This window comes from Brassica oleracea, chromosome C5 (assembly GCF_000695525.1).
Source record: "Brassica oleracea var. oleracea cultivar TO1000 chromosome C5, BOL, whole genome shotgun sequence".
Taxonomy (NCBI): Eukaryota; Viridiplantae; Streptophyta; class Magnoliopsida; order Brassicales; family Brassicaceae; genus Brassica; species Brassica oleracea.
The window spans coordinates 21,370,277-21,378,856 of NC_027752.1; positions in this window are offsets into that span (position 1 = coordinate 21,370,277).

Consider the following 8,580-nt stretch of genomic DNA (forward strand, 5'->3'; position numbering starts at 1 on the left):
TAATATAATTGATATTTTGATCAATTTTTAGGATAAAACTTTGACATTGACGTTATTGTATATTACTTTTTATAAATATAAATATTTTTTATTTAATTTATTCTTTGTGTTTAAAATATATTATTTATAAATATAAAAGATTTGAAAATCTTATTTTGCCATAAGTTTGAATTAAATAACGTTTAATCATTCAGTGTATCCCTTTAAATATAAAGTTTAATATTTAAATTTAAATTATATAAATGAATATCTATGAAAATAATTATTATTTTAAATGCTTGAATGTTTCGAAAATCTTACATCATCAATATCTATGGAGAAAAAATAGGAGAAATTACATGTTTACCACTTTCATGCTATCACTTTTTGACATTTTCAAAAATACATTCTTCATTGACAAAAAACTCTTATGTCCATGTTCATTATATATATAATAAATAAATATTTAAATAAATAAAAATCTAAAAAAATAAATAAATAATTTTTTTATTTTTTTTTTGAATTATACTATTTCAAAATTCAAACCCTAAACCCTAAAACTCAACTCTAAACCCTAAACCATCAATCTTAAACCCTATTTTTTTGAAATACGAACCTTAAACCCTAAACTATCAATCCTAAACCCTATTTTTTTTGAAATAAACTATAAACCCTAAATCATCAACTCTAAACCCTAAACCATCAATCTTAAACCCTATTTTTTTGAAATACGAACCCTAAACCCTAAACCCTATTTTTTTTTAAATAAACTATAAACCCTAAATCATCAACTCTAAACCCTAAATCCAGAAACAATAACTCTAAACCCTAAACCCTAAACCATCAACTCTAAACCCTAAAACATCAACTTTAAACCCTAAACCCTAAACTTCAACTCTAAACCATAAACTATCAACACTAAACCCAAAACCCTAAACCCTAAACCCTAAACCCTAAACTATCAACACTAAACCCTAAACTCTAAAAAGTAAACTCTAAACCCTAAACCCTAAAAAATTAACCCTTAACCCTAAAACATCAACTCTAAACCCTAAACCCTAAACTTTAACTATAAATCCTAAATCCTAAATCCTAAACCCTAAACCCTAAAACCCTAGATTTGAAGATTTAGGGTTTAGATTTGAAGATTTAGGGTTTTGGGTTGACGTTTAGGGTTTAGAGTTGATGTTTTAGGGTTTAGATTTGAAGATTTAGGGTTTAGGGTTGACGTTTAGGGTTTAGAGTTGATGTTTTAGGGTTTAGATTTGAAGGTTTAGGGTTTTAGGGTTCAGATTTCAGAAAAATATAAGGTTTAGGGTTTAGGGTTTACGTTTAGGGTTTAGAGTTGATGTTTTAGGGTTTAGATTTGAAGGTTTAGGGTTTTAGGGTTCAGATTTCAGAAAAATATAAGGTTTAGGGTTTAGGGTTTACGTTTAGGGTTTAGAGTTGATGTTTTAGGGTTTAGATTTGAAGTTTTAGGGTTTAAGGTTTAAAGTCTATGTTTCGGAGTTTAGGGTTTAGAATTGATGTTTCATGGTTTAGGGTTTAGAGTTGATGATTTAAGGTTTAGAGTTGATGTTTTAAGTTTAGATTAGTTAACCTAACCATATGTTTTTTTTGTCAAAGGTTATAAATGTCTTTTACTCTTCATTAAAGATGAGGGTAAAATTGGTTAGTGTAAACATGAAAAATGGTATTTTGAAAATAGTATTTTTGGGGATAAAATTGGTTAGTGTAAACATGAAAAATGATATTTTGAAAATAGTATTTTTGGCAATTTCCAAAAAAATAACTTCTCACAAGCCTTTTTACATATGTAACAATCAAATTCTGATAATGTTAATCCCTATGTATAGAATATGTATTTCTAAATTTTATATTATCGATCATCTAATTTTTATAATTGTAGATTTTATTTGCATTTTAAAATATATATTACTGGAACCAATTATAAAAAAATAGAGATTTAGTTTTTTTTTAAATTAATTATTGTTTGTCCAGCTAAAATTAAAATTTTGTAATTCATTTTTTTTATTTTTTTGCTGTGCTGGTAAGAGTCTCGATTCTTGACCGTTTGTTTATAAGCATTTGCTTATACCAATGGAATGTGAACTTTAGATGAGATTTTAATTTCTTTTTCTTTTTTGTTTTGTATGGTAACCCTTTGCTAAGAGAAAAAAAGGCTGGTATTTGGTAATGAGATAAATCTTTATTTTAGAATTGCAGCTGCTTAGGCATTTGACCAACTTTAAACGTAACACATAAAGACTAATTGAGATTTTTCAACTCAAGGTACCAAAAAACACATGACTTCTCTGTAAGCAGATAGTGATCAAAGAATCAAATCACGGATTTCTTGTCCTAAATGTTGATAGATAATCTCCTAGTCCTAGCAAATCCAGAATATTATAATTGCAGTACACATGAATATTTATTTGATATTCAAAGAATCATATATATTTAAACAAAAGAGTATAATAATGGAAGGTTTTATTTTATGTTGAAACCTCAGTTCTACTCTCGCACTCTCCCCTCTGGCCGTCTCCATTAATACTCGTTTATATTCTCTCTACCATCATCAATGCATTTCTCCATCTCCTTCACCGGCTTCATCCTCCTCCTCACCTCAGTCGCCGCCGCTTTCCTCCTACTACCCCGCTGCACATTTTTCCGGCGATTGGGTCTTCATCCGGGAAGTCTTTGTCTACCACTCACGCAAGACTCTGCAGCTAATTGAGGATTTTGAGCCTTTCATCGAGGAGAGAGTTGCCTGGCATCGGTTTTTATGACACATATATTTCATGAACTGACGGTTTTCTCAGCTGATCCAGAGACGGACCGGTTTGTTATTCAGAGCGAATAGAAACCTTTGGAGTGCTCTAATCTTGTTCTTCGCATTCAACAACAAACACGTTTATAGGCTTGAGGTTCAATCGGTTACCATCGATGATGATGAAGCTGATTAAATGCGACGTAGTGGGATATGAGGTAGAATTCACTTTAATGATTGGATTAATGGAGAAGAAAAAAACAAAAACTGAATCTGTTACAAAGAGTTTGCTCGGATTTGATGACTACCGAAAGGTTACGGCGACTCATTTCGAGCTGTAACTTCTAAATGCAAAAAAAAAAAAACACCCTAGATAATAACAGGCCATTATGATGATATAATTAAGGGCTCAATTCAATCAGAAACCCATAACTAATTTGCTTGAAGCGACAAAACAAAATTAGATGCATAAGGAAAACTTTCCACTTGTCCAATTTTAAACATAGGAGTACTGAGGTGGCACAAGGAAAAATGACAAAATGCAACTTTATTGTAGTAGATAGATACTTGCTTCGTTATTTTGTTGATTTCGGTGACCGATACAGTTATTGCTTGTTTCCGGTTTAGGATTGGGTCAACACAAGACCGATATGTTAATACGTTTATATTATGTTGCTTGCAACCGGTTTAGTTTTTCATAATCTATTTTCTTAAAATAGAAGTCACAACTTCTTTCATGTATGATTTTCAAGTTGGACCACCCTTAATTTTTTTTATTAAATATATTTTAATAAAACTAATAGTATATAGAATCTTTAAAGTTTGAACTACTTTAATAATAATATCTTTTGATATCTTTTCATTTAAAAATTATATATATTCAAAATTTCGAAAAATCTGTTTAAAAAGAGTTTGACAAGATCTTAATTTTCAAAAATTATTTGTAAATATTTTTACTAATTTTGTAATTAGTTTTGAAATATTATTATACATTAATATATTAATTTATCGTTTATAAAATAAAAAATAAATATTCTATCTTATTTTTATCTATTATATAATCACAATCAATCATATTAAAAGAAAATTATTATGCTGATCTAAATATTTTAACAATATCTTAATTTTCAAAAAGTTTATGTAAATATTTTCACTAATTTCGTAACTAGAAATGAACTATTATTATGTATTAATATATATTCAGTTATTGTTTATAAAATTAAAAATAAAAATTCTATCTTACTTTTATCTATTTTATAATCATAATCAATCATGTTAAAATTATTATATTGAACTTAATATGATAAAATTATATTAAATTGTTAAATTTTATTTTTATAAGAATATTTATGTCAAAAAATCTAATATGATGACAGAACGGCTTAACATTAGTAGAATATATAACACATGTATAAAAATCAAAAATATCTTAGACTTTTGTATGTACAATAATATATAATGTAAAATGAATAAACGTTAAAAATATTGCTAAAAAGAAATCCAGTTTTCAAGGATAGGTAAAATTTAAATAAATTAAATAGAAAATAATTTTCAAATATGGTTTTTTCATGCACATATTATTTTGTTTAATAATAATAATGCAAATACAATAATTTAAATATATAATAAAAAACAACAAATACATGTGACGATTTTAAACAATTGGTTATATATAACATGTAAACTATAAATTATTTTATTTCAAATAGTTATATAAATATTTAAATATATGATTAAAATTAAAAATGTATAACATTAATGATCTAAAATAAATATATATGTATATAAAATAACATCTGCGCGGTTTCGCGGATCAAGATCTAGTGGAGTAATTAAAACTACAGTTAAATCACATTTTGCATTGTGTTAAGTTAGCTATAGTGAGAAATCGTATCTATTTATATCCACAATAAAATTATAATACTTTATGCTATGAAAATAATATGATTTATCATGGTTTTTGCATATTGTAAACTTTTCACAACTCTTTTGTAGCTGTATTATATGAAAAAGCTGTGAACTAAACATGTTAAGTAATGGGTGAATTTGGTGAATATTCATATTGGACCCTAATATTAAGCTTATAGCCATTCTACAGTAGATAGCCTCCGATGGGACTAGTTACGCCCAATATTGCCATGAATAACCCTGCAAGCGCGTGTGCGTGGGGAGAGGAGTGAAGTTAAGAACATATGTGCTTAAGTTGTGTCCGCATGTTGGGTTATGAAAAAACGCAGAGGCAATACTATACTATAGTCTATGTAGTCTAGTTAAGTTCTGCCACACACAAAGTCACAACAATTGGTAACTGTGTATTCATAATGGGCCCAAAAATATACAATATATCTATGCACGGGAACGAGACTACCCTATATTCAATGTAGTATGCCCACATTTTGGTAAAAATCATATACGTCCAAGTTCGCTTTGTTTCCACTTTTCTATGTAATGTTGAATAATGTTCCAATACATGTGTAGGAAGTAACCCAAACAAAGCTATACTATATGATATATGTTCTAGTTTAGGCAAGGAAGTCAGATCCTCAATATCATGCATTCAGACAAGTTGCAGTGGCCTAATGTTATGACATGGATTGAGGTGATATAGACACACAGAAGAGAATGCAATTATTAAAGGTAAGCAAGTAAAACGGACCACACATTGTCTACTAGTCGCAAGATAGAATATGTTAAAGATGACATGAAGGCAAACATCATAATACAATACATAAGCCTACACTGCTATGTAATGAAATGGAAAGCAAAGTTATAACAAACACGGCTAGAGGATTTAAGTCACAAATAAAAGAAACATAAGAGAGGAAAAACATAATAGGTTTTTTGCGGGAAGCCAAAACACTTTACAAGAATAGGAAGTGAAAACGAGTATAAGACATGTGCGGAGAAAGACCATTCTTCGATGAGTTACTGCAAAACCATGGAGAAAATGATAGCAGTGGCAAAGAATTTAAAACCATGCCCAGGAAATGGCAATAAAGTGTCGAAGCAAAATCTCTTTTTAAGCAGCCTTGAGAACTTTGAATTGAAGCTTCTTATTATCATCAAAATCCCTGGGGGTGTCACCGGAAGCGTTAGAGCCTTCGTGAACATAATTTCTCTCACATAGGAATTCATTGTTCACTGCTTTGAACTGTCTAATTTTGTCTCGTTGGTTGTGCATGATGTCGCAAGCCTCCATTAAACTGGCCTTCTGCCACATACATTGTGTTTCCTGGTCCGCCCATCCAATGAAAATAAACAATGTAAGGACCTAAATAAAGTCGTACCAAGTACAAAAAAAAATGCAAGGGGGGGGGGAGGCTATTCAGAAAAACATAAACAACAATTGTAAACAGACGGGGCACTATACTATTTAGTTGCATAGTACAAAAACATGTGAACTATACAGCATAGCATCCTATACTATTTACGTTGTATAGTCATATTTTCCAAAATTTTCGGCTGGTACATTTGGCATCATCCCTACAGCAACACACGTACTTACGTTTCCACACCCCAACCAAATCCAGAACTGTATGTAATCCAACAGACCAAACAAGACAACAGACCAACCAACACACAAATATAAACATCGACAATTCCCGGGTTTCTGATGAAATCTAAAACTCATGTCTGTACCGCAACTCAAACAGTTGTCAGAAAACTAAAGGTTTCCATATATTATACTGATGGCCTTCACCTCATACATCAAATAATTGCAAGTAAATATGTATATAGTTCACAGTACACTGAATCAGTTTCATTAGTACAAGTACAACTGAATTACTATACTATTTATGTTTCTTATATAGTACTATGGTTGGCCCGCCCTACGGGCGGGAAGCTATAATAAAAATTATATATAGCTATAATAAAAATTATTTATATGAATATATATATGTGTATATATTAATTTATGAAACAATTAAAAATTAGTGTGGATTGAAAATGATATTATGATATCATAAAATGAATAAAATTATGAGATAGGGATACAAAAAAATATATAGAATTCTGAGACCATATTGATATTTTAAATAAACATGTTTTTTTCTAATAAACATGTTTGGTTATATTCGTTAGTTATTACGGTGATTTTTTTATTTATTTTAGTTCCATTGTTTGGTTAATTATATGTGTGAATTATAAATTTTATGGGATCACATTTTTAGAAAGTAAGTATAGTTTAACGAAAACATGTATAGTTTAATATAACTTTTTGAAGATCATATCATGTTAAATTTATTAGTTTAGTTTTTATTTAGATTTGTAATTATTTATGTGCTTAGAAATTTTTATCACACATTTTTTCGACGTTAACTTAAGGCTTTTCTCAAAAAAAAAAATAAAAAATATATATATATAACTTAAAGATTTTTGGTCATCATGTTTGTTGCTATGTCAAATACCAACACACTCAATATTATTCTTTGTATGTAAGCACTAACTATGTTCTGATTGATGTCAAATACTAACTATGTTCTGGTTGATGTCAAGTTTGAAACTTCTTGTACTCTAGCTTATCTTTAAGCTTTGATGCTGATAAGTTTGAACGACCGCCTCATGAGAAGCTCTGCCGTCACGTCACACTCCACCACAACTTTCATTCCTATTGTAGAAACTTTGTAAGATCACAGCTCTTAAACCCAACTAACTTTGCAACTAATGGCAAACTCCTCCACCGCAACTAATTTTTGCAAATCAAAAGCAACTTAAGCACAATCTCTCATTCCCATTTTCCTACAAAATAAACCAAAAAAATTGTAGCTCTTATAAACTCAGCCTGTCCAAGAGACGCTACTGTAAGAGTTTGCACTGCAGCAGTTGTTCTTTAACCTCCAGGAGCTACCCTAAACCCTTAATTGTGCCACGTCCTTACCAAGATTTATTAGTAAAGCTTTCAAGTAGGACGAAATCTGATGTAAGCCTGTAACCGAGGGGAGCTTCGTAAAATAAGGAACTACTACTGCTGGACTTCTTTTTACCACGTTTCGACTCCATCACAATCTCATACACGCTTTCTGCAATTATCAGACCAAACCATATGTATTAGATGCAGGAAAGAAAGAACAATGCTTAACAGAGACTTATCAATGTTCAAAGTTTTCACATTTCAATAACAGATCTCGAATAAAGTTTATTTTATCAGATGAGACATGATCAGAATTGTTTCATTAGATCTGCAACTATGAGCCTTGAAATAAATATAGTCATCTGTATACGTAAACACAACGTCAAGAAAAACATAAATCGTCCGATCCAGAATATAATTATTGCTCAGAATTATGAATCTCTTGTACAAAAAAATGAATAATATGTAAGTCAAACGAAATCGTAGGTAAAGACGTTAGAGATACTTACGTATACATACATATATATATATATATGAATTTAGATCAAGACCAGAATTACGATTCCCTTCTTTCCAGATATGAACGAAACCTTCAAAACATGAAAGTCAAAACAATCGAGGTTATGATAACCTAATCTTCAGGGTTGATACGACGATTTAGAGTGGAGGGATGCTAACCTTTTTATAGTCGAACATCGATCGCCTTCGAAGAGAAAAGGTGGAATTGAAGATAGATCGATGGATTGAAGAAGAAATTTAATAAGAATGAATCGGTAACTGATGGATTTCTGGATCAGTAGGAAGAAGATGAAAAATTCGATTGAAACCCTAGATGCCGAGACGAGAGAGCGATGAAACCAGAGAATCAAGAAACGACGCGTTTCGAATATGATTTATCAGACTGGGCTTATTTAAGTAAACACACACACCAAATATAAATATAAGCCCAACCGATTTGTAAAAAAATAAATGAAACAGT